The following is a 25,448-nucleotide window of genomic DNA, read 5'->3' as shown; positions in this document are numbered from 1 at the left end:
GAAAATCCAGATAGGATGACACTGGCTCGTAGGAATTGATGCATTGTAGGACGGAGTATCCATAGATTCCAACACTCTACTAAAATAGTCACAAAAAGTTCAGATATATTTTGAGAATCATTTGCTGTCCCCGTCGTAAGTTATTTTACCAGGCGGAGATTTTGAATTTTTTTAATTATTAAGAAATGACCAAAAATGTTTTGTATTCGTTTTCAGATATTCTTCGCTTTTTGGAATATATTTTTTATAGTCAGTTATTTTACTTGTCTTTAAATATTTTTTTGGTTTCGAAAATATCCTGTTTATAGTTTTATTTGGTACAAATTAATTTATCAGATCATATATATAACAATAAAATACAGTCATATCCTGCTCCATTAAATCCATTATAATTAAAGTTGTAGTTTGCCTGCAAGAAAATTTTCCTAGGATAGGACTTACATTTAAGATATTCAGTGACCTTAAGACTAATGTTTATTTCAAGGGTAGAATGGTGCGTGTTTTTTGATAGTAGGGGATCGTGACTCTCAGTTACAGTAACCAAAATATTACTAATAACTTATTATTATTTTTATATTATTGTGCTGCTGAGTTCTAGCAAGTAAAAATAGTCACAGAAAAGAGTAGTATGAGGTTCTGTAGCACGCGAAGGCGACAACGATAGGATAAAATTATCCCAATCCTAGTTTAGGTTCGTTAAAATCCCCTATATTAAGAACTTGCTATTTACGTTTAGTAGCCTGTGGGGGAATGTAAATATTGCGAACAAGAGATCTTCAATGATATTAGCATTATTGCAGTACTTTAACACTTTTTCTACTTGATAAACATTCGGTACCCCTATCAAAAAACCATCACCATCCTTTTCACCACTAACCACGGCGTTACTGTCCTGTCGGAAAACTTTCTAACTCGAAGGACTGTGGATATCTGAGTTAAGCCAGGATTCTGTTATACGTACGCAGTCAAACTCAGATAAGGTAACACTCAAGTAAAAATAATTTAATTTTGTTCGTAGTCCTCTGGTAAACTAGAAAACTAGTTCAAGTGCGCTAAAACATTTTCATTTTCAACATGGATAACACCCAGCAGCAGTTGCATTTTTTTTCTTTGGCAAACATTTTTGTTGCCTTATGAAAGCGCTTGTAGAAGGGAGAAAGATGTTCGTTAATGAAGATCTTGTTTTTTCTGGGTAAACATATGTTGAGGTATTAAGTAGTGGTTGTAAATCGCGCTTCTTTGCTGCACGTGGGACTTCGGTTTTTTTCGAAATTCACTGAAATTTAACCACAATTTTCTTAGTCATGTTTCTGGAGGCAACAACCGGAAAGTGTGTGACTGTGACTGGAGGATAATGTCATTATCCTGAAGTTAAATTTGTAGGGTCTCCCCAATGTTTTTAATAATGTCTCCAACATTTTCACCCTTTACCTCCGGAAGCTCACATATTTCCAAGTTAACATTTCCATCCTATTGCTTCATCCACTCCAGTTTTGACCTCAAAGAACTACATTCAGCTTGAAATGATGCAAGTTCCTCTTTCAAGTTATTAGTCTTCTGAGACATCCTTTTAACGGTTTCCATCTGGGCAGTAATGTCATCAATTTTCCCCCCAAAAAATTCCAAGGAATCTTTAAAGAGGGCTTTTAATTCACTCGTACTTGACATGAGTGAATTAACCTTCACAATAACCTCTTGAATGTACTTGTAGAACGTTCTGTACAATGTTTGCGTTTCCATGCGTATCCAGAACTGTAATCCAGCTTCTTCATCGCTTTGGGCTACTTAACACATGTTAAGTGAAAATCGTTTGTGCAACCTTTACGTCGAATATATGGACTATTTTGCTTTGTAACGTTACTACAGATATCGCATTTCGACGGCATCGTGCAAAAACGGCACAAAAAAATGTTTATTTGTTTCAGTTCTCTGTTATGCTACGGAATAACGGCGTTGTTATCCGATTCACAAAAAACTAATTAGCTCACAAGATGCGTTACTTTTTCACGAAGAGATTGATATACAATTGAGTACGAAAAACCAACTTTAACAAGTTAAAATCACTCATAAACACGGAACGACTAAGTATCGACTTGACTCTCGCTAGTCCCGATTGCTTGTATTGTATTATTTACTCTATCGCTTGGCAACGTCTGATTAGCGTAAAGCAACCTTAGTGAGATCTTTCTATAATTTGTTGACTTCCACCATATTGGAATAAATGCATGCATAGCACACTTAAACAATTTCTCTCTCGCGGATCTAACAACGCACGACGTAATTGCTTGCATGTACTAAAAACTATTACATTGCTGGATAGCTTTGAAAATCGGTAAAATACCTTAGAGTGATAGCAGAGGAATTCTCACATTGGAAAGAGGATTAAAAAAGGATATATTTCTTATGACCAGTATCGTCGGACCACAGGCAATACTTGATGAGTATCCCCCAACGTTACCATACCATCATAAGACCCAACACGGTGGTGCGATTGGCTGGGGCCTGGGGGCCACAACGCATAACAGGAAAGTAAATTAGAACAGATACACTCACTATTGTAGGAGTCTCACACATCTCGATATATATACATAGCAGGGGTGGTGGGTGGTTTTGATGACTACGGTGAGTCTCCGCGACGTTGGACTAATACGTGATTAACATCTACTTTCATGATTCGAAGAGTAAAAAATGATACTTAACCCTTTGCACTCGTATGTCGTCATATAGGCGGCATATAATTACAGCATGTTTGCCGGTCTGTCATCCGCTAAGCTCATTTCTAATATTTCTAAATTGTTTTCTTGAACCTTCGTCGAGGACAAGTTTACGTAAAAATAAAAGATAGCATGATATTTATGTTATATATGCCATCGTTAGCTGTTTATTTTATATCTGTTGATGTATATATTTCAACCACTTCAGTTCACATGTGCACCATTTTTGCATTTTGAATATTACTCAGTTTTATAACTAACACGATTGGTTAAAGTTAAATGTTTCAAGTGTCCAAGAAATTTTTACAAGATAAAATTCAAAATAAATTGCAAAGTAGTGACGATAAATTTCATATTGAAAATGATAGATTGGTTAGTGATAATATTAATCATTCTAGTAGTGACAGTTATTTTATGGTTACCAAAATACAGAGAACAATACCTTTACCATAAAGTTTAAGCAGCAGTGAAGAAAACGAAAATATAACACAACCTGCTAATTTTGGTCCATTTTGGTACCAGACTGGGTTCTATTTACTTCTGGGGACAAAATGGTAGGACCACAAATTCCATAGATTTTTTAAGCTCTTTTTTACCGATGAACTAATAATAAAAATAGTTTAACAAACAAATAACTACGCTACACATAAAATAGCACAGAAGAAGTTGTCAAAACGTGGGTAGATACTACAGTAGAAGAGTTTACCGCATTTATTGGGTTGTCCTAAATATGGGTACGATAATTTTATCTAATTTCCAAGAGTATTGGTTCCAAAGCCAAAATACCTTTTTTTAATAGCATATTTAAGTGGGAACTATTTTTACAAATTTTTTAGATGCTCCACTTGCACGAAAACCATCTCTCTTAGCGCTAGAACTCAAAAAATCAGTCACTATTTAGATTACTTGGACAAGCAATTCAAAGAACATTTTGTTCCATCAAGAGAGATATCGGTAGACCAATCTGTTGTTGGATTTATGGGTAAAATTAGTTTTTTAACTTACAATCCTAACAAGCCAACGCATTTATGTAATGATATGTTTATTTAATTTTGCCGTACTGAGAAAGCTTGACATCGGAAGATTTAGTGAGACCTGATTTACCTGTAAGCACAAGGATAGTGTTATATCTGTGTCAAAAATTATTAGACAATAACCCACGATGAACAGGATATCATTTTTACACCGATAGATACTATACGAGCTTGCCACTTGCAGAAGAATTGTTAAAAGTAAATGTTCATTTGGCAGGTACTACTCAAATCAACCGAAAATTTATACCTGATTCTATCATATCTATCATACTGCTTCCTGGGGAAGTCTTTAAAATGGTGGCGAAAGTTATTTTTCTGGGAGCTCGAAATTCTAGTGTATATTTATTATATAAAATTTCACAACGTGACCAAAACAAAAACCTGATGACACATCTAAAGTTTGTTCAGGAATTGATTGATGAGATGAGAAAAAATTTTCGGCGGCTAAATAGTAAATTACATATTTTACGCCAAAATGATGGGAAGAAAAAAGACTGTGCGCTATGTTCTAACCGTAAAGTACAACGCAGCAGGCGGGAAAGAAGGTATATTTGTGACACTTGAACCCGTAAGCCAGGACTACACATTGGTGACTGCTTCGAACGATGCCATACACTACAACATTATAGGATGTTTTTTTTATATTGTGTATGAATTAATTTAATAATAGTGGTTGTGATTATGATAATAATCATAAAATACTGAAAAAGAAATCCCATAGTTTTTGTAAAGCGATTTTTTTAATTAAAAAAAAACAATATAACAAAATCGGAGTAGACAGATAAGTAGATAAAATAATAGTCCGAGCACAGTGTAATCGCTAGAGTGCAAAGGGTTAATAATATGATTGCTATGGAGCTTGCTGACATTACTGTAGCCGCAAAATGAATCACCAGACGCAAAGCTACTTGTAAAACTGTATCTGCATCTATGCAGTTGTGGTACTTCATAGTTTTAGGTCAAAACAAGCACTAGAATATCAGCATTCCATCGTTGACGAGTCATTTGACAATGTGAACATCATTCGTTGGACTACAGGCTAGCGCATTTAAACTTAATAGGACCGAAGCGTTCTGTCGGCCCGTCGACATCAGTTAGCTGATAGAGGAAAACTCCAGGAAATACTTTCTAAAACAATGGGGTGAGAAAGGAAACTGTCGGCTAGCTCAGAAGCCGTTGAGCTATCTCAACAAAACAATACCGAATGTTTTTACCTCTCGTTTAAGCGTGATGCAATGCTTGGCGAATGATATCTATCATTTACGGTAATCAGGGAGACGACTCTTGGAGTTGTTATTGCCTACGGGGAGTCACTAGGTTTAATGTAAAGCGGATTGCTCTATCCAATAGGAAGCACAATGGGCCTGTTGTGGCCTAAGTTCTGTAGTGTGGGCTATCCTTCTTCACTTACAGACACAGATACATTCCTGGGTGCTACGGAACATAACTAAATTCTCTAAAGTATATTTTACCCACAGAAAAATGATCTAAAGCAACTTAAACATGCTAATTAGATTTTTTTATCAGTTTCTATTTCAACAATATTCTAACACGCAACTGTCGTTAAAAAACTCAAGTCCAAAAATCCACAGAGGCAAACGAAAGTGAAAACAATACAAAATGTATTTTGAATAAATTTTTTGTCTCGCGACGAATTTTTCGCTGACGCGTCATGATCTTTGTGGGTTGATTTGCGGACTAGTATAATACAGCCATATTTTATTTATTGTTAGTGAAGTTATTGATTCCATTTGGCAGCGGAAGGTTAAATCCGATCCGCCTGAAAGCATTTAACACTAAATTCGTAATAAATTTAAATTACATATTCCGCAACTGCATTAGGTACACATTAACCCACATTGGTCCCCGTAATGTTATTGAATATTAGATAATAATATTGGTTGGGATATAGAATGTAAATCCTCGTGGTGTGATTTACGCTAAGTATTATTAGCTGGAAGTGGTTCGGATAGAACCCCGATGTTTTGAAATATTAATTATAACATATATAATAAAAATTGACTAATACTAAATTTCCCTGGTTTCTATTTTTCCATCCGTTTGTTAAAGACTCCAAAAAGAGTAAGCAGAAGATAGTTTGCACCGGCGATTTATTTTCTTCCAGTATAGCCTGAGCAGTGATGTGAACTATCCCATTAGACCCAAGTTTTAAGCGTTATTATAGAAAAATAAAATATATTATCTCCTTCGCTTATAATGAAATCAAAAAACTTTAGATTTAAGAGCTATTTAATGCCAGACCCTGGTCAACCAAGATTTGAGAAGTAACTATCGGATTTAGCTTACAGTGAACGTATTGGTGGTGTTTTGCAAAAATGTATACAAAATCAAATGATCGTAGAAAAAGTATAGTAATCAACGCGTTAACAAACTTGGTCCTTTTAAGTCACTTGTTCATTAAGCACTCGCTCCTCCAGTGCCAAATGAAAAAGGGGACTGCCTAGCAGTGATGCCGTCAAAAGCGTAAGAGTAAGCGTTGGCTATGAGGTTTTGATGGACCTATATTGTATAAATTGTTGCCGATGAATTCGTAATTCTTTTTCCTACACTTCTACGCCAGTTCGTTAAAAATTATCACCATTCACATTGAGTAAACTAATAAAATACGAATTAGCAAGTTCGTGTTAATGCGCTATTAACTGAAGTTTGCTCATATTTTGGGCGTTTATCTTTCAGCCGTACACCGCTAGACTAGGGATTTGGGGGGCTTTGAGTTCGAAACCGACTTGATATTTTGGTCTTGCAAGCGAAATGAGATTCGAGAGTTGCTGAACCGTCTAGAATATTTGTATAGTACGATCATAACTAAAGTGTTTTAAAGAGAAAACCGACTTATAAAATAGCACCTGCACGTCATGGCTCGATCTTTGAGAAATATTTACTGACCGCATCTTTACTATTTTAAATTTTCCTTTATTGGAAACTTTATGACTGATTCTTTTTTTATATGTTATCATAACTGGCTGAACTATAATAAAATGCCCGTGTTAAGAGGTTCTGTATGGCTATCGGCATCTGTCGTGTGACCTTGATAAAGATATATTTGATATTAAAAATTTTTTGGAACTCCTAAGCGTAGATGTGGCGAGACATATCTAACCAAAAAATTTACAATCTTGCATTTTTCCACAAAAGAATAATAAAGGAAATATATCTCAAGAGAAGATTTGTAAAGAAGATTTCAGATGGAAATTTTTACCTGCATTCATCTAGAATTATTTATACAAAAACACATAAAACCAAAAATAAAAAAAATCGCTCCAAAATCATATTGGGTTAATCAACTATTCAATTTTTGGTCAATGTGGTTTTTCTTGTAGTGTGTAGTGTAGTCTTCATCTACTATGCTTTTAATGCCGTTCAAAATTACTTCCAAGCTGTTTTAAATTTTATACAACAATTACTACACAGCAAACCTTATAACTACTACATTTACATTATTTTATATACCTCACATCGTTATGGCCAATCTGGCCAGACTTCTGTCGCCACAGAAGGTTAGATGGTAGTATTAATGACAATAAAGAATAATACATAATAAAACAATAATAATAATAAAAGGTTTGGAAACATTGAAATCTTATCCGGAAAAAAAATTAACAGTATAACAAAAAGGAAAGTATAGCACCCCAATTACTGTTGTCGAGAACTATAAGATAACTTCAAATGTGTTATTGATTGAACTTAGCCATAGTTCCGAAGTGAAAACGGACACGCAAAGGCTTGTTTATTCAATCCGAAATAACTTTTAAATAATCTTTAATTTTTTTTTCTTTAATGTTACGTAAACTACCAGGTATTATTAAAATTTTTGTATAATTTGTGGCCGATATATAATACAAAATGATAAATTGGTTAAGGCTTTCGCGGCCCGTTGATAAGCTATTATCTTGGTTCGGGTTTAAAGGCCGTCGTCGATTGGAATTACTTCCTAACGTTTCGCTCGCACGAGTGGCGAGCTTCTTCAGAGGTCCTTCCATCTCCGATGTTGGACGTAGACTGACGATTTCTCCTGCGCAGGTTGTATTTATGCCGATTGGTGGTGGGCGGGACTTGTTCCGCTTCGGTTGGTCTCGGGATATCGATCGGTACTGCTCGGGCGTTCCTAAGGATCGGGTTCCAGATTTGGTTGAGTCTAAGGGTCTCCTCCTTTCGGTTGAAATTGTGTGGGTGTTTTTGTATCTCAATGGCTTCCCTGACTAGTCTGTTGTGATAGCCGTTGACCGATGCTAGTAACTTACAGCTCTCAAAGTGTATCCTGTGTTCCCCGCTGCCCAGTGCGTGTTCAGCTACTGCAGACTTCTCTGTATGTCCTAGCCTGCAGCTTGCTTTATGCTCCTTAAGTCTCGTTCCCATTGATCTCTTGGTAGTCCCGATGTAGACCTTTCCGCATGAACACGGAATGCGGTAGACTCCTGCAGCTGAAAGTGAGCCCCTCTTGTCCTTCGCTGACCTGATGGTCTGCTGGATCTTCTTTGTAGGCTTAAAGATTGTTTTGATGTCGTGTCTTTTCAATACTCTGCTAATCCTGTCGGTGACACTCGGAATATACGGCAGATATGCGTGGGAGGTGGAGGGTCGTTGTTCGGTATCCCGTGATCTTGATGATCTTGAGTTCATTGATCTCTCGATCTCCCTCTTGCTGTAGCCATTTGCCTCGAACGCAGTTTTTAGGTTTTCAAGTTCCATCTGGAGGCTCTCCGGTTCGCAAATCCTTCGGGCTCGTTCTGTCAGGGTTCTGATAACCCCATACTTTTGACTTGGGTGATGGTTGGATAGAGCATGCAGGTATCTGTCCGTATGGGTTGGTTCTCTGTAAACTGTGTGGCCCAGCTTCTTACCTCGCTTCCTCACTAGTACGTCCAAGAATGCAAGTTGTTGGTCATTTTCAGTCTCCATAGTAAACTGGATGCTGGGATGCTGACTGTTGAGATGCTGCAGAAAGTTGTTGAGCTTGTCCATACCATGTTTCCAAATCACGAAGGTGTCATCCACGTACCGGAACCACGTTGCTGGCTTGTACTCTGAGGTCTCGATCGCTTTTTCCTCAAAGTGTTCCATAAATAAGTTGGCTATAACCGGGCTTAGTGGGCTTCCCATTGCCACTCCGTCCACCTGTTCGTAGAAGTTTCCCTTCCACACGAAATAGCGCAGAAGTGCGCAATATATAGTTCTGTGTTGCTTTTAGATGGTCTAGATGACAGTTCCGTGCTTGGTACATAACTAAATCCTTTTGTCGAAAAAATTATCAAAATATTAGGTATTTATCAAAGACAAAGAATGGACGTAGAAGCTGGCGTGCGCAGGGTTCAACTTCCAGGTAACTTATATTATGTATTTAAAATTGGACAAATTGGATCCATATATCATCGTATTATTAAAATTCAAAATGATTAATTTTTAATATAGGGAATGCCTTTGTTTATTTCTAATAAAAAGAGGGTAGAGCAATTTGAAAATGCGCCATTATAATTCAGCTCCCATTAATGTGGACGGCGTATGAATTATTATATTACGTACAAATCCGTCAGTCTAATAGCCATTGACAAAATTTAATTATAGCGGTTGAACCAATTGGACGGATGAACACAATTATTTGTTTACGGCGGTCGCTACATTGAACGTCTATTTATATAAATCAGCCGAACGAAAAAGTATTGAAAATTTATATCCGAATATCACAGATAGTTATAATTAAGTGCGTACATATACATATCATTTGAATGTTGCAGCTTATTTTAATTTCTGCGATGCAAATACAATTCATAAATCAGTAGTTATATTGACAGGGTTTATTATTTATTGGCATTGTGTATTGGACGTACAGGTCTGGACCGAAGCAGAACTTTTGGCCACCCTATCTTTTATGTCACATACTTTGCGAACGACCTGATCAGTGCAATGAGTAGTAATATACCTTTTCAAATTCAAACGTCTGAACCAAATGTTACCATAAATAGTTGTTGAATTGGTATGAAAATTATTAAAATTTTTATTCCCCATCATAAAATCACTCCTAATTTATTTATTTATTTATTTATTTATTGACGGGTCAAGACCATTTAAATATTATTACAAGAGTGACAATAATATAGACGGCCCAGATCTTAAGATAGTATAATAAGAGGGCAGTAATAGTCCGCACAAACGACTCACTGGGCACGAAACAATTTTATTCGGCAAATTCATTGCACAATCAGAGAGATGAATAATGAATTGATTTGGTTAAACGAAAATTTTACGGTTGACGCAGAGAAGCAAATTGGTTTCTTAACGAATTCTTTTGCTGAAGAAGATATTAAGAATGAAAAAAAAAATTGGCGTATATTTTTCTAATAAATATTAAATAGGTGCCATTTGGGATGCCACTGAAATTAATTACCAATTAACCAATTATCAAATGTCACATTTTTGATGGTTTTGGAAACTTTCGTATCTTGTTCTATATTAACGACAACAGTGAGATTAACGTTTACTGAATAACATAACATTTATTTAACTTTGAAATAAAACTTCTGACAAATAATTCAATGCCGTAAATCATAAACAAAAATTCAGTTCAATAAAAATGCACCGGTATACTATGTAAAACTTCTTTCAATTTAGACTGACTTAATGGTAGCGAGAACACAGGAAAGGCAAAAAAATTCTGCAACTTTCATTAGGCCAGTTATCACTTATACAAAGAAAAACCGACAATGTAGTCATCACAATTCGAGATTTTCAATGGAGTTGCAAAATTTTGTGAGAATTTTTCATGGAGTCATTCGGTGCAATAAAAGCCATAAAAAAAGCTGACTTCAAACAACTTATTGCCCCATATTTAGTCAGATTTTGGTAATTTCGTTTTCTCATTTCCGCATTGCTAAGAGAAATTAAATTTCTTCTTCATCCTGCAAAATACAAATAATTTATTTTTGTTTGAGTAGTAACGTGCGTGGATGAGGGTGTCAGCGCTTTTTTCCTTGTCGACAAGCTAGCTTTGTTATTATTGTAATATTATAAATTTAATGTTCCAATACATTATTTTTATTTTCATATCGGATTCCGCCCAAAGTCAAGAGCCAAAAGATTTGCAGTTTCGTATAAATACTGCACAGATATCAATCAAAATTCGGGAGCGTTAATTAATCGAATAAATTGGATCAGTCTGTTTACAAATTATCTCGCACCGACCTGCATTCGTCAGTGGATATTTCATAAACAAATAAGAAATATAAATTGCAGGTGGTGAAGTGCTAATTGACATTTGTCCAATGATAAATTCATTTTGAAAATTTCCATTTCGATATTATGAGCCTAATTTTAATTAATATTCTTGGTGTTCTCAATGTTGCAAACAAATTGAAATTCCTTATAAATGAATTGTGTTAGTTGAAGCGGATTTTTGGAGCTTGATTTTTACAAAAAACTAGATTTTACATTTTTCGCAGTATTTTTTTTAATAAAGTAAATTTTGCCTATACAGGGCATTAAAAAAGTACGCCGCCAAACTTTAAGAAGAAAATGCATATTTTGTAAAAAATTAGTTTTTCCTTTTATAACTGTTATATCACTGAAAACAAAAATTATTTTTAAAATCCCCATTCGATTTGGAGCAAATTTGCTTGACTTGAACTTGCTCGACGCATGGTTTTGGCTTGAAAAAATAAAAACCATTTAAATGCATCTACTACAACCCAAATGCAATTTGGCAATGTTAATTGTTATGTAAAGTCCGCTCTATTTGAAAAGTGGCACGTGTAATGCTGTGACTAGTGCCCAAAAAAATAAATCAGTATCATATGTAATAATCTAGTAAATGTACTTTTTTTAAATTAAACTAGCAATTTAATAGGAAAATTTAAGAAACAAATTGCAATTTAGTGGACAACTTGCTAGTCGAAAAAACCAAAAATGGCAAAGTCGCCTTTGCTAAGCGACAGTAATTCATTTTTTTATGACAATAACATGAGAGTAGTCAAATTTCTAAATAAAAATGCACTTGGTTTGTTTGCTGGTCGTTTTTAAAAGTTTATTTGGCAAATTATTACTGGTTTTTGAAAGTTTATTTAAAAATTATTTGTTTTGGTGAAAATCCGCTACCTAATAGACAACTTTTTGCTAATATTCACTCTAAACTTGGTGAAACGGGTAGTTTTAAGAGGTCTTCTGCTCTTATAGGGAGACCAAGAACAGTAAGAACGGTTCAGATAGAGGAAGCTGTCATAACTGCTATTGAAGAAAACCCAGAAACTAGCACCAGAAAAATTGAAACCGAATCAAACGTTACCAAATTTTAAAACGTCAACAACTTTACCATTATCATATGCAACGAGTCCAAGCCCTTTTGCCAAGGGATTCTCCGGTAAGAGTGACTTTGTGTAGATTTACACAAGATAATGATAAAATCCAAGGTTTTTATCACAAGTGTTGTTTCCCGACGAGACATGTTTTTTCTGTAACTCAATAATAAACATCCATAACAATCATGTGTGGGCCGATAATAATCCTCACGCCGTAATTAAGAACCATTTCCAAGAGCGATTTTCGGTAAATGTTTGGATTGGAGTTTTAGGGGATTTCATTATCGGGCCTCACTTTCTGCTTGGCAGACTTACTGGTGAACAGTACAGACAATTTATTGAACATGTATTACCTGAACTTTTGGAGGATCTCCCGCTTGAGCAAAGATGTTCTATGTGGTTTATGCATGACGGAACTCCACTGCACTTCAGTTTAGTAGCACGTCAGTATATAGATGAAAATTATGCTGATCGCTGGATTGGACGTGCTGGACTGGCCACCCAGGTCACCTGATTTAAATCCAATAGATTTCTTTGTCTGGGGACACTTAAAAACATTAGTGTACACAACACCAGTGCAAAGTGAGGAAGATCTAAGAAATCGGATAGAAGACTGTTGTACAGTTATTAGGTATTTTAGAAAGGCTTCGCCAGTCCCTAATAAGGCGTACAAACGCATGTATCGAAGTCGGGGAAGGTCATTTCCAGCAGTTGCTCTAATTTATTTTTTTCTGGGAGAGTATTGTTATTAATTAAAAAGTTAATTAATATTATTTAATAATAAACGTCTTTCGGTTAGTAATTAATTTTATGTTTTTATTTATTTTCTTAAACGAAAACTATGAGTCATACGAAAACAAGTTCATGCACCAAATTTGCTCCAAATTTAACTTTTTTTCTTTAAAATTATTAAGTCCATACCCCACACGAACGCCACTAGTAAAAATAAAAACAAAGCTTTTGTGTCAAAAGCCGCTTCTCAATAATTAAAAGATGTACACCAAATTTGATAAAAATATAAAGTAATATAAAATTTGTAAAAAGAAAAACTATTTTTTTAGAAAACTTAAACACTCTTGCAAAAAATGCATTTGTGGACCTATGTTTATATGAAATTTTTGTCTTAAAATCACGCAAGAAATCGTTTCTCAAAGTTTTTAACACCCTGTATATTGCGCTTATTAATATTTTTTTCTACTCCCATCTGTAAAATACCTAATTACCCACCGATCTAGCGTTTGGGAAGTGTCACTTTATCACGTCAGTTTCGTTTCCCATGATTCCGACTCATTTCGGACATTTCTGGGATTTTACCGCACAGATTTGGGAGCAATCGGCTGTTTTCGGAGATATTGCTTTGAATTTTGATGTTTGTCAATTCTGACGGTCATGTCAGTGAATGTATTCGTGTTGTTTTGCGAAAATGTACCCAAAAACTAACGGTCGTAGAAAAGTATAGTATGCAACACGTTCGGTAAACGTATTAACTCACTCGTTTATTAAAAACTGGCTCCGCTGCGCTCCGCTCGTGTCAAATAAACTCGTGAGTCAAATGCTGTTTAACGCACTTGTTGCATAATATACTCTTACTTATTCGTCACCCCTATATTCTGACATTAGTGGCCATGTCACCTGCCTGACAATACATTATTATATTATGTTATATGCCTTAGCAAATCACAAAAAAATTTGAGATTTTATATCATTCTCTTATAGCTTATTTAAAACATTATTCTTAATATCATTGCTTTCAATGGCTTAATCAATGTTTAATGTCCATTTTAAGCATGGAATCGGCAGAAGCTAATATTATACCTACCAACTTGAACAAAGGACCAAATTTCTTATATGTTCACCAAATTGAAAACTCCAACCCAGGGTAAACACTTTTGATCCTTAAAACATATATTAGGAGCGAAAAATGTGATACAAAAGAAGCGAGTGTGAAACGAAATCAAGTCGCTTGCGCCACAAAATGTTTACCATAAATTCGTATATGAGGAAAGAAACAACTTCATGGACAAAATTGAAAAACTGTTCACTTAGATTTTCTATTACACTCGAGGCACGTTTGGGCTATACAAAATTCCGCCATAATGAAATCCATGAACCTCCCAACTTTCCTAAAGTAACTTCCCACGGGAAGCCGTTTTTACGAAGCTGTATAATAAACTATTGTTTATTACTTTATTAACTACGTGAGCGGCAGAGGCATCAAAGATGCGGTCTTCATTATTAGCTGAAATTTGCAACGAAACACATACAAAACTTGCAGCTAAATAGGAGATGCAAAACAAAGTTCCGTATTGTATTTAATGTTTTGCTTCTGTGTTTGGGAAACGCTAATTTAAAGCTACACACACAATGTAGTGAGCGACAAAATAATTAGGTGAAAATTACTTTATGTTTTGCGTTTAAATGATGTGAAATTGTTTGTTATATGTTTTCGGGTTTCGCTAACAAATTCTACCACAATTCTTGAAATTAAACAAAGATAACTGAGTAAAAGTGTGAAAAACTGAATATTAGTGAGACAACTCTTGTGAGTGCTAAAAGAAATCGAACTAAATTTACGTATTTTGTGCTTCAGAAACGGTTAGCTAGACTACTTCTTTGAATAATTTTCGGTTTTAAAGTCTAAGTGATTTTGAAATTTTGTAAAGCTGGAAATATCAAATCATATTGCGTGAAAAGGAACAACATTTTTTATTGATTTTAAATCACTTAATACCGTTAGAGTGAAAATGCTTCAAAGAATCTATTTGACTATATTTTGTCCTCTTTTATTTATTTTTAAGGTTAGAATAAAAAAGTTTAGATGCGGTTTTGCTAGGTTCTTATTTGCCTATATAATGACGTGAAAAAGTTGTACCGTTGACTTTATTTTTTTTTTGTTCTTCTGTGTGAGTATGTTAAAAGACGTCTTCTAGTGGAAGATAAGCAATGGCAATTGTCTCAGTCACAGTGTAATGTTAAATCACTCCAAAGTTATAAAAATGCATTAAGTTCTTTTGGTTCGAACATTGCCCACTTTCCTTTCAGAATTTGAGCAAAGAGAACTATGTAGAAAGGATTTGAATTTGCCTCAGGTTTTAAATTAAGAGTCGGCAAAATAAAGATGACAATAACGTCCCTTGGCAGTCATTTCAGAAGGTGAAAGTTCTTAAATAACGGTTTGTGTCCCAACCAAACTCACACTTTGAATTGAGATTGTAACAAGCTACTAGTACGCTTCTACTAGGTTCATGCTAACTCCAAATGCTATATGGCACGTTCCTGTCAAATAAGGCAAGAAAATTATATTGAACTTTTTCTAGTAGACGACGTCACAAAAATTTGTTGATTAATTATACTTGAATGTTATTAACAAATCTTAGACAAAAATATAACATAATTTGTGGTAGTGTAGTAATTGCGTTGCATAATATTTTCATATTTTCAAACTTGTTACCAAAAGCACTGCCATTGTTGGAATGATATTTTTATTATGTTTAAAACGGAAAGATGTAGCATCCTACATATCTTATACAGGTTTATTCACGTTAAGTGTCCCATTAGACGTTTATGGAGAATTACTTACAGTAAAATCCTAAAATGTTGGTTACTTATATAAGCGAATATGAACTACCTGTGTAAAATATTTTTGGCCATGCGGTGTTGCCAGATATACTCGTAACGTATATCAAGTTTAGTTTTTTAAATGGAACTCCCAAAAATACTTTTTATGAAATTTACCAACAAACAACCCGATATAAAATTAACTCATCGCATATATCATATTTAGCACTTCGAATAGACGTATCTGGAAATGCGTGAAAATATGCTTGGCAGGTTTCAAAAATTTGCTTTTACTTGTAAATCTTCTGCATGTTCTTGAAACAACTGTTTGACACTCACCTTAAATGTAAAACAAAATCAAAATATTTGCGCTTGCGTAATTATGAGCCATCTTGCTGTCACAGATAAATGCAAGTTTTAACTATGACTATGCGATATAATAAGAAATCCGAATGTTACCCAGATGTAATGTGATTACTTTAATTCGTTTTAATTGCAATCTTTTGTTTTTTAACTCAACTCAAAAACCAGTAAAAATAGATATAACATAGTTTGCTACTTTTATTTATTTACGTGCCAATATAACATATGGGGTGTTTGGTGGTGTTAATTCTCATACTATATTATAATAAAGCAATTTAATAGGAAACCGCAACCAAAAATTCAAGTGTTTGGCTGTACTGGTTGCGAAAAAAAATATTTTTTTATATCGGGATGTTTGTTGCCAAATTTTTTTAAAATATTTTTTATCTCCGACAATGTTCAAGGTAGGAGTGGTACATGTTACATAAAAATGTAATACTATATAGGGTATTCCATTTTAAAAACGAAAGTTAATATACGTCACAAGCATATCTGGCAACACCGCATGGCCAAAAATATTTTAGACAGGTAGCTTATATTAGCTTACATAAGTATCCAACATTTCAGGTTTTTATCCTAAGTCATTCTCCATAAACGTCTAATAGGACACTCACTGTGGATAACCCTTTATAATGGAAGGAAATCATTCCTGAATAACGAGCCTTTCAGTAACTGTGCAACGGTCTGAACCAAAGGATAAATCCTTAGAAGAACCAATGTTTAAACTAATGTTAACTGCATACCAGAAACAGTAAAAGAACTAACATTTCCTCCACGGAAATTTAAATATATGCAAAGTGTGCAAAGCCCGAAAAACAGTTTTGCCAAATATTAGTGTATAATCCCACTTTTGAATGACTCATGAATAATCAGAGCAAAATATCTCAACTATTTGCGGAACGTTTTCGAAAGTTTAGTAAAAAACGAAAGAAAAAGAAGCAAAGATTTCTTCAATTAATTAATCTATCCAGGTGTGACAACTGTTATTCAACTACAGGAAACAGTGAACGGCTAAAATATGAAACAAATTCATTTAAAAACCACATATTGGATTTCAAGAACAAGACCTCCACAAAACCCACAAAATTTAGATGATTTACAATTTAGAATTAGATACGAACTCAGGTAAATTGATAATATACCCCATATGGTATGCTACATGAATTATGCGGTTAATTTTACGTAGAATTCCCGTATATATCTTCTATTTACTGCAAAAAATGCGCAAAACTAATTATAATGGACATGTTAAGCATTTGTTTCCTATATTAGCCGTTCACTCGTAGAAGTATCATCAATAGACGCCTCGTAATTTAAATTTTAGTCCTTTGTGTTTGATTTTTCATGAATACGAAAACTTCAAACACCGGTTTTTTCTTGCGTGCCCTCAGTTTTGTGCGTTTAGTAGTTAATGATCAAAGTATCGCATAGTCATATTTACGTGGAAATAGTGACATTTCTTGTACTAGATCGTCGTCTAAATAGTAATACAAATCTGAAATAAATTATAAACTACTAGAAAACAATTGAACAGTGTCTAATTTTTTTGCAGAGTTCTCCGTTTTCTGTTTGCAAAATAAGTAGACGCAGTCAGGCTATGCAGAATATTAGTTCTTATTTTAAATAAGAGCAATATGTGTATAATTTAAATAATTTTTAAACAACCTCCATATTCTTGAATGCAATATTGGCACAAAGTTATCCTAGTTAGGTCTTTTTTAGACACTTGAGAAGATATTGTTTTGATATTGTGAGAATCTTGTTTATTAGGCCCGCCCGTAACTAGCAAAAGCGTATTAGTTTATGATGTGCGTTTGTTTCTTGTGTTTACCATGTATGTAAGGGTGTGTATTTTGTTGACAATTATGGTGTTGGTGCTGTTGTCCTTGTGATTATATGGAATTGCCAATGTCGCCACTCTTGTATTGTTACTTATATTGTAATATTTTGGTTTCGAATAAAGACAGTTTGTTATTATTATTATATCATTTCCTTCACTTTTTTCTAATGATTAGCTATAGCGTTCCATCATTTTCAAGAAAAAAACGTTTTCTCTAATTAAATTATGTTCTGCAACAAAAAATATGACTGGCAAATACGATGCCCGCAAAGGAAGAAAGTAGGGAGGAACAGACAGAGAAAGGGACATTGCAAAGTTATAGGGGGTAATATAAAGGCGGGAAGTGGATTGAAAGGGTTTTCAGCTCTTTTTTTCCATATTAAATTATTCTTTGCCAAAATAAATTAATTCCATTTCATCAAAGTGTATAACGTATTTTAAAATCGGCCAAAAAATATTACACACAGTGGAGTGTATACATTCTATGCACATGTTTCGCCATAACGACACGGACCATTAAGCGATTTGTGTCCCACAGTGCTGAAATGTAAATTCTTCAAGGCAAAATATGTATCCAGATCAGCGCGAAAAAATTGCTTCGCTGAAAATTGACTCTAGGTGTAAAATCACGGGTTGGTAAACAGGTCAAACTAATCAATATCTATCGTTCCATCACCGAACTTGTCACGCAATATGGCAGTTACTCACACAAAATAAAAGGCGGTTACTGCTTTTGTGTTACAAGTTGGCTAAAATCTTGTTTTTTTTCTATTAGATTTTATGGGACGTTTTATTCAAACGCATCATTAGTACCCATCGCCTAATCGATTTCCTCACCAGGCAGTTTTTCTTAAATGCTGTTTATCTGAAAATTGAAAACACAAACTGGAATTGAAACATTTTCTCGTCCCTGGCTAACGTAAAAATTACTTTACATAAATGATTCTGTAGTGTAAGAACAAAGTTATTGTTGTCTTAGTTTTAACAATTTGTTTTTACGCTGCACATGATTAATGTTTGGAAAGTTTTTTAACTCATGTATATATTGTGATTTTGTGACATTGTCTATTCTTATCTTGTATATTTTATAAGAAAATAAATGATGAATGTTGGTAGGGATAATGTTGTGATTTTGTAGCTCTAACTAGACTTTTTAAATAATATCTGTAAACATTTTTAATATATATATATCGTTCTTAGTTTTCCCTAGCTTTTTGTACAATTCTAACTTAAGGCTTATAATAAAATGACGTTTTTGATTCACGCAATAAAAACACCCAATAACAGTTTTTTTGTCATGCAATAACAGCTCCAAAAATGCACCATATTTAGGGGTCCATCTTTAAAAAAAAAACTGTAATAGACGGCTTAAATAATTAGAAAAGAATATATATCACACAATACTTCATATTAAATAGAAGAAAAGAAATAAACAAATTGTTGATGATAGACCAGTCTTTGGTATGGTAAAACATGGAATTCTATTACGGTGATTAGATCAAGTGCCAAGGAAATAGGTCAAATGTGGTCAAAAATGATTCAAATGCAATATCCATTTTTTACGAGTTTATTCAAAAAAATATAGTTTCCAGAAGAACTCCAAAATTACCCACAAGTTAATTAATTTTTTATTTCAAGACACTGGCATCGGATACCACTAAAGTCTTGATCTATTAAATTTTTATAACCGTCGTTTAGGAACAGACAAAATATTAAAATTTCAGCTAATTAATCAATTGGCTCTTGAAAAAATAATCACTAGTATTACTTCAAATACAGCTAGAAATTCCTATTCTAGATTGGCAAAGTGCCAAACCCCAAAGAAGTCAACAACTTGTGGCATTTAGCATACTATCAGCTGTGTGCAAAATATTCGAAAAATGTTTAGAATACAAAAATCTTATACAAGATTGTCCGTCCGGATTTAGAAAAACACCACCACAGTGTTAGTGGTATTGTAAACGATATAGGTACAATGGGGATTGGTACTTCTATGACCATGTTTGATTTTGGTAAAGCATTTGACACTAATTCTTTAAATCTTATAAAATATGTTTTAACAGGTAGATACAGATGAGTTAAAATTGCAAGTAGTACCAACTTCCGAATTTAAGTTGATTGAGTAACGTTTGGTATTTTGGTCAGTTCTGTTTTCTTTACATGTGGCTTATATGCCATGCTAGACACACTCTCTGACAATTCTGAAATGTATTTGCAATCCATTGAAAAAGATCAACAAAAACTGGACGCTCATCTTATCAACTTCAATTTATTTGCAACAAATTTGAGCCTAAAACTTAGCTATCAAAAATCTTGATTTATTATAATTAAAATTTTAAATAAAAATCAAAAATATTTTTTCTGCTACACTTTAGTTCCATCTTTGATTATTCAGATATGGCTTACAGAGACTACGGAAATTACGAAACTCTGTTCAAATAATTTCAATATGCATAGGTTTGTGTATAAAATTATAAAATTAGGCAAACCGGTCTAGCTCATCCATATTCCCAAAGCACAAGAAAAAACTTAACCTACATAGTTCCTGGTTGTGGAATTATATTGTATTTCAGAGATCATTTACGTATGTGGTAATAAAAATTTGATACACTCCCACCCGTCAGATTAAAAAGTTAGGGATATCTACGTGCGCTAAATAAATTTTACATGAATGTTTAAAAAAAAATCATTTTGTAGCAACTTCCTCTTTGATTTTGGTTTTGGGTCTCTTAATTCTCTTATATATACCTCAAAATATATAACCTCAAAATATTCTAATTTTTTCAATCTTAAATTTTTTTAATATTTTTTAATTAATGAAATTTTTTTCAGTGTGTAAGATACATATTTTTTCTCATCTAATATCCTTGTAATATAATAGTGCGCTTCTATACCCTCGGGCTGCTGTATAGGTAGATATGATTATCATATATTGTCACAAACACTCCCCTTTTAGAGAGTGTTTATAAAAGTCGTTATATTTGAGAGTGTGCCCTTTTTGTCAAAATTTGCTATTAATGAAATTTTTCTTTTTTTACAAATTCTGCTTAAGAGTTATTTTGCAAATATGCTATTGTTTAGTTCAGAAGTATTAAAACTTCAATAAATGATTGGGATCCGCTTTTTCATAAATTATGATAAAAGGACTTCTTGCACGATGACGCTGAAGATAATATTTGGGATCAAATTAGCAAATAGACAAAAACATAACGAACCAGTTGCAATTTTTATAGCTGATTTAGAACTATTATTTCCTCCATTGTCTAGACCTTCTGCATTGGCTACAAAAATTAAACACATGCGGAAAAATTGGCATTCAGAATATATTGGTCAGTTTGCTTTGGTAGATTCAAACACAGTTTCCCATTTGTCAAAATTAAAAAAAAAGTACAAAAAATCGCCGATACTGGTTTCACAAAGATATCAAACATTTTCGTATGTTTAAATCTTTATGGTTTTGTTTAAATCGCCAAAAAAAAGATAGATGTAACGATGTGCCAGTATCTTCCATTGCCATAAACCTGTTAGGTCAATGTGAAGTCCAATCGAAAGTGCGTTTTCATCTGGACATTACCAAACCAGAGGCAGCTAGCTATGCCATCGAGTCACTCGCCCAACTGTGGAGTGGCATCACAGAAACGAACCTAGATAAAGATATATAACTATGAATGAAAATAGTCAACATTCTTTTTTATTCTGTATTGTATTGATTCTACTGATATCGTGCAAAATGTTGGTTTGAATAAGAGAACAAATTGTCAAACTCAATATAAAGGACAACCAGGAACATTTCTTTGCATTATTAGAGGTAAACACTATGACGTATTAAAACGTATCGTCCATATTGGGAAACCGCCTACAGATGGATTCCCGTAGAAAAATAGAAAAATTTACTTGAGGTATACTGATCGATTCGCCTTTTTTGCGAAATATTGCGCTTTTACGTTCGTTAACTAGCTGCTGTCCGCGCCATTTTCGATTTATTTCTGTCAGCTGTGAACTAAACTCGGTAAAACGTTCCCCCTTGAAACTTTTACAGATCGAAGGAGTGAAAATTTATCCGAGAACTTAGAGTCATTAATCTCCTGCTCCTTATTTCAGATGAAAATTCGAGAATAATTTCTAAATTAAATTAATTATCTCGTTAGTTAATTTCAACACAAGTAACAAATGACCATCCTTGATTGGACAATTAATCGCGGAGAAAGAATTAAGCACGTTAATATTTAAGGAAAGTGAGCGGAATGAAAAATTGTATCTCTTTAAGGACCACTTTGCAGTTCCTCGGGTTTCTTTGATCTGCTTTTTGTGTCCGTAGATCCAAGATGAAGAACGAAGATCAACGGGCTGAAAAAACTAGACAGTATTTAAAAAATATTTTTCTACTCCCGTCTGTAGAATGCTTAATTACACATCTCTAGCGTGTAGGACGCATCACTTTACCACTTCAGTTTCGTTTCCCACGGATCTGACCCACTTTGAACATTTCCGGAATTTTACCGCACGGGTTCGGGAGCAATCGGATGTTTTCGGAGATATTTCCCACGCCTTGACACGTTCGGTAAACTTTTTAACTCACTCGTTTATTAAACACTCGCTCCGCTCGTGTCAAATAAACTCGTGAGTCAAATGCCGTTTACCGCACTTGTTGCATAATATACTATTGTTTATATGATCCGCTATGAAACTAAACATTTAATTGTTTTTTCGAACCCGATTAATAGTTTAACACATTTAAAGTTATAAAAGTCTCAACAAACTAAATAATGTTTAATTCATTGCATTTTCTGAGTTAAACTGTTACATTTAATTGTTGTTCATATTTTGTTTGAATGCAATTCACAATTATCATGTGTGTATTTAAATGCACGGGTTTTTTTAAGAGCCTTTAAAACATCCTGAACTTGCCACATTCAACAACCAACATGGTTGCTGACAGATCGCCAATAAGTTTGGCTCAGAGTGGCTTAGTTGGTGAAATTCCCTTCCCTAAGAAAATATCAATGCCGCCTGCGGTATTCGGGTCACTATATTACCTAATAACTCTATGAATATCACTGATATAATTTTACACAGTTTTTTTATAACAGCACAAAATTTTGCTGCAACTTAAAAGTCAAGCCAACCAACATTAACGCCACAAAACTTTGGTTCTCCCAACGAACGGCTTTCTGGTGATTAAATCAAACAAAGGATCGAAATTGCGATTCGTTTTGGCTTTGCCGACAAAATGCCCGTTATATCTGTCCGATAAAAAAAAACTTACAGTTGTGAACGTTGCGAAACGGCGACAAAAAATGCATAAGCCCCCATTTGAATACCAAATAAATGCATTTTATTGCTTTTACTCGTGTTCCAAGGTTTTTTTGCTCGAGATGGAAAAAATTTAGGAGGGTAAGTTCCCGTTTAATACGAGTTTTCGCTATTGACAATATAAATAAAAAAATTCCAATATATTCTAATCGCTCCCTAAAATGTTATACAAAATTCTATCTACCTTTTTTTTGCTGTTCATTTTTAATAATTTTGGCGATAAAATATTTTAGTATTGGTTACTTTCGGAACTAATTAAATAATAAAAAAAATTTGCACCTAAAGGCGTTAGAACTGCTTTTTTTTATTTCTTTTTCAAATTTTGATTAACGAAATTGTTATTTTTTATGCCTTTACCTAAATTATTCTAAGCTGTCATAAAGCATTTAGAATGTGACTTTCCAACAAATTTTTGAAAAAATATAGTATGTTCACGAGATGGTAACGCCACAGCAGAGAATATATTAAAAGCCCTTTTAAAATTCCATTAAATATATATATATATATATATATTAAGTGAAGTAGTTTTTTTCATAATTGATCTAATTTTAAAATCGGATTATAGCTTTATTGCTAAGTGGGTAGGTAGGTTTTTCCGCGATAAATCCGCGTTTTAGCATTAATTTTAACTTTGTGATTTTACATATTTACTATTTACTAAAAATAGCCGTCATACGTTAATAAAGCTTAAATAATTTTATCTCCTTAAATATCGACTTCTAATTTGAGGCATATTTTAAAAAGTACAGTTTCTGAAATTATCGTCTAATATTGTTCGTTGGAAAATGTACAAACTTGTTTATAGTAAGTAATCGGTAAAAAAAATTTCTGAAACTACTAAAAGCTTAACTGACATCATGAAAACAATTGAAAGCGAAAAAAGAACGAAAAAATAAGTTTATTGTTGGGAGGCCGCTAACTCCAATTTGAGTTTCTGCCAAAACAAGCTGTGTGATATTTTGTGACTAAGAAATTTAGGCTGCCTATACGTTTCCCAAACGACCGTGGATAAGCGGTGTAAAATACCTTTTTTATTCAAAGTCAATAATGCTGTTGGGCCAATTTGAATGAAACAAGCTTTCGGGACGCTTAGAGGATTTGCATAAATTTACGAAAAAAGTAAACCCAATTTAGTGCAAATTGGGAATTAATTTTTTTGTTTTGCTTCCCTGTTGTAACAGGTGGCGATTTGTAATGTGTCTCCAAAGATTTAATTTAACTAGTTTTCTTTTCACTCTAATTTTCTATCCTATTCTATTTCAATTCCAGTGACATGAAAAATTTTGAGCTGCTATATTGATTCATAGATGGCAAATCTTACTATATGGTATGTCCCGACTGTTTTTTATAGGTTATTTTTATTATTATTATTATTTATTATAATGGTTTCCGCTAATTTTAATATTCTCAAATCTCGTTATTTCGCATAGTTGATAACAAATTCAGAATTAAAATATTTTTACATCATTACATTTTTAATCTTTGGTAAAAGTCAGCCTTTTGTTATTGTGGATTTTATTATCTCTTACTCTCCTACTAAAAAAGCCTTTTTGACTATTTTGTGAATTTTATTGTGTCATTTTCTTTATTAGCATTTGTATATAAATATACTTTTTAATATACAAACTTATCGCGAGATGTTAAAATGGTGTCTGCTATAAGGTCCGTATTAGTTTTGTCTAATCAATGTTTGAAGGTAAAATTTGTCACTTATTTTATATATTGGATTAAAATAGTAGTAATAAAAGGTTCGAAACAGATGAGATAATAAAATTGTGAAAGCACAAAATTTGTTTTAAATCGACAGCATTACGGCAAGAGGGCCGAAACGCCCAATTAGGGGAAAATTTAATTTTTTTTTTTACTAACGTGCAGTACTAGCTTAAACGCCATCCGCTTATATGTAATGTATATAAAGTAGCTAAATACTATGTGTTATTAATTTCTAAGACAAGTATTTTTCCTCGAACATGACAATAGCTTAAAATTTGTTCTTCTTACGTTGCTTACGCCTTACATAAGATATTTCGCGATGAAATATAATACTGAGAAGTTGGAAATGTGATTATTGTATAATATCTCAACTCTACTTTTCCTATAAAAAAAACTGTTGAAATCAGAGCGACTGACGTACAATATTCAGCCTAGGTACAATATCCACGCCGAAAAAACAAAATAAGATGTTTTTCTAACTTGTCGTTAGAGTTTTTAGTAGATCTGCGTTATTTTAAAGTTTTTTTGCTTTTTCTATCTATAACTTTAATATTATTTGGAGATTTGCTTATTTCGTATTAGTTATCGTTGGGAGAGAATACACAAA

The 25,448-nt window shown here is 33.6% G+C and overlaps 1 protein-coding gene across 4 annotated transcripts in view; it reads left to right on the top strand.

The window, feature by feature from the left end:
• LOC132700301 (nephrin) overlaps window positions 1-25,448 on the top strand; it is a 539,288-nt gene that overhangs the window by 310,244 nt on the left and 203,596 nt on the right. The window lies entirely within an intron of this gene.

The sequence above is a fragment of the Cylas formicarius genome, unplaced genomic scaffold, assembly GCF_029955315.1.
Source record: "Cylas formicarius isolate icCylForm1 unplaced genomic scaffold, icCylForm1.1 PGA_scaffold_10__41_contigs__length_53128322, whole genome shotgun sequence".
NCBI lineage: Eukaryota > Metazoa > Arthropoda > Insecta > Coleoptera > Brentidae > Cylas > Cylas formicarius.
Note: the sequence above shows the minus strand (reverse complement) of the source record. Positions and strands in the feature narration are given on the sequence as shown.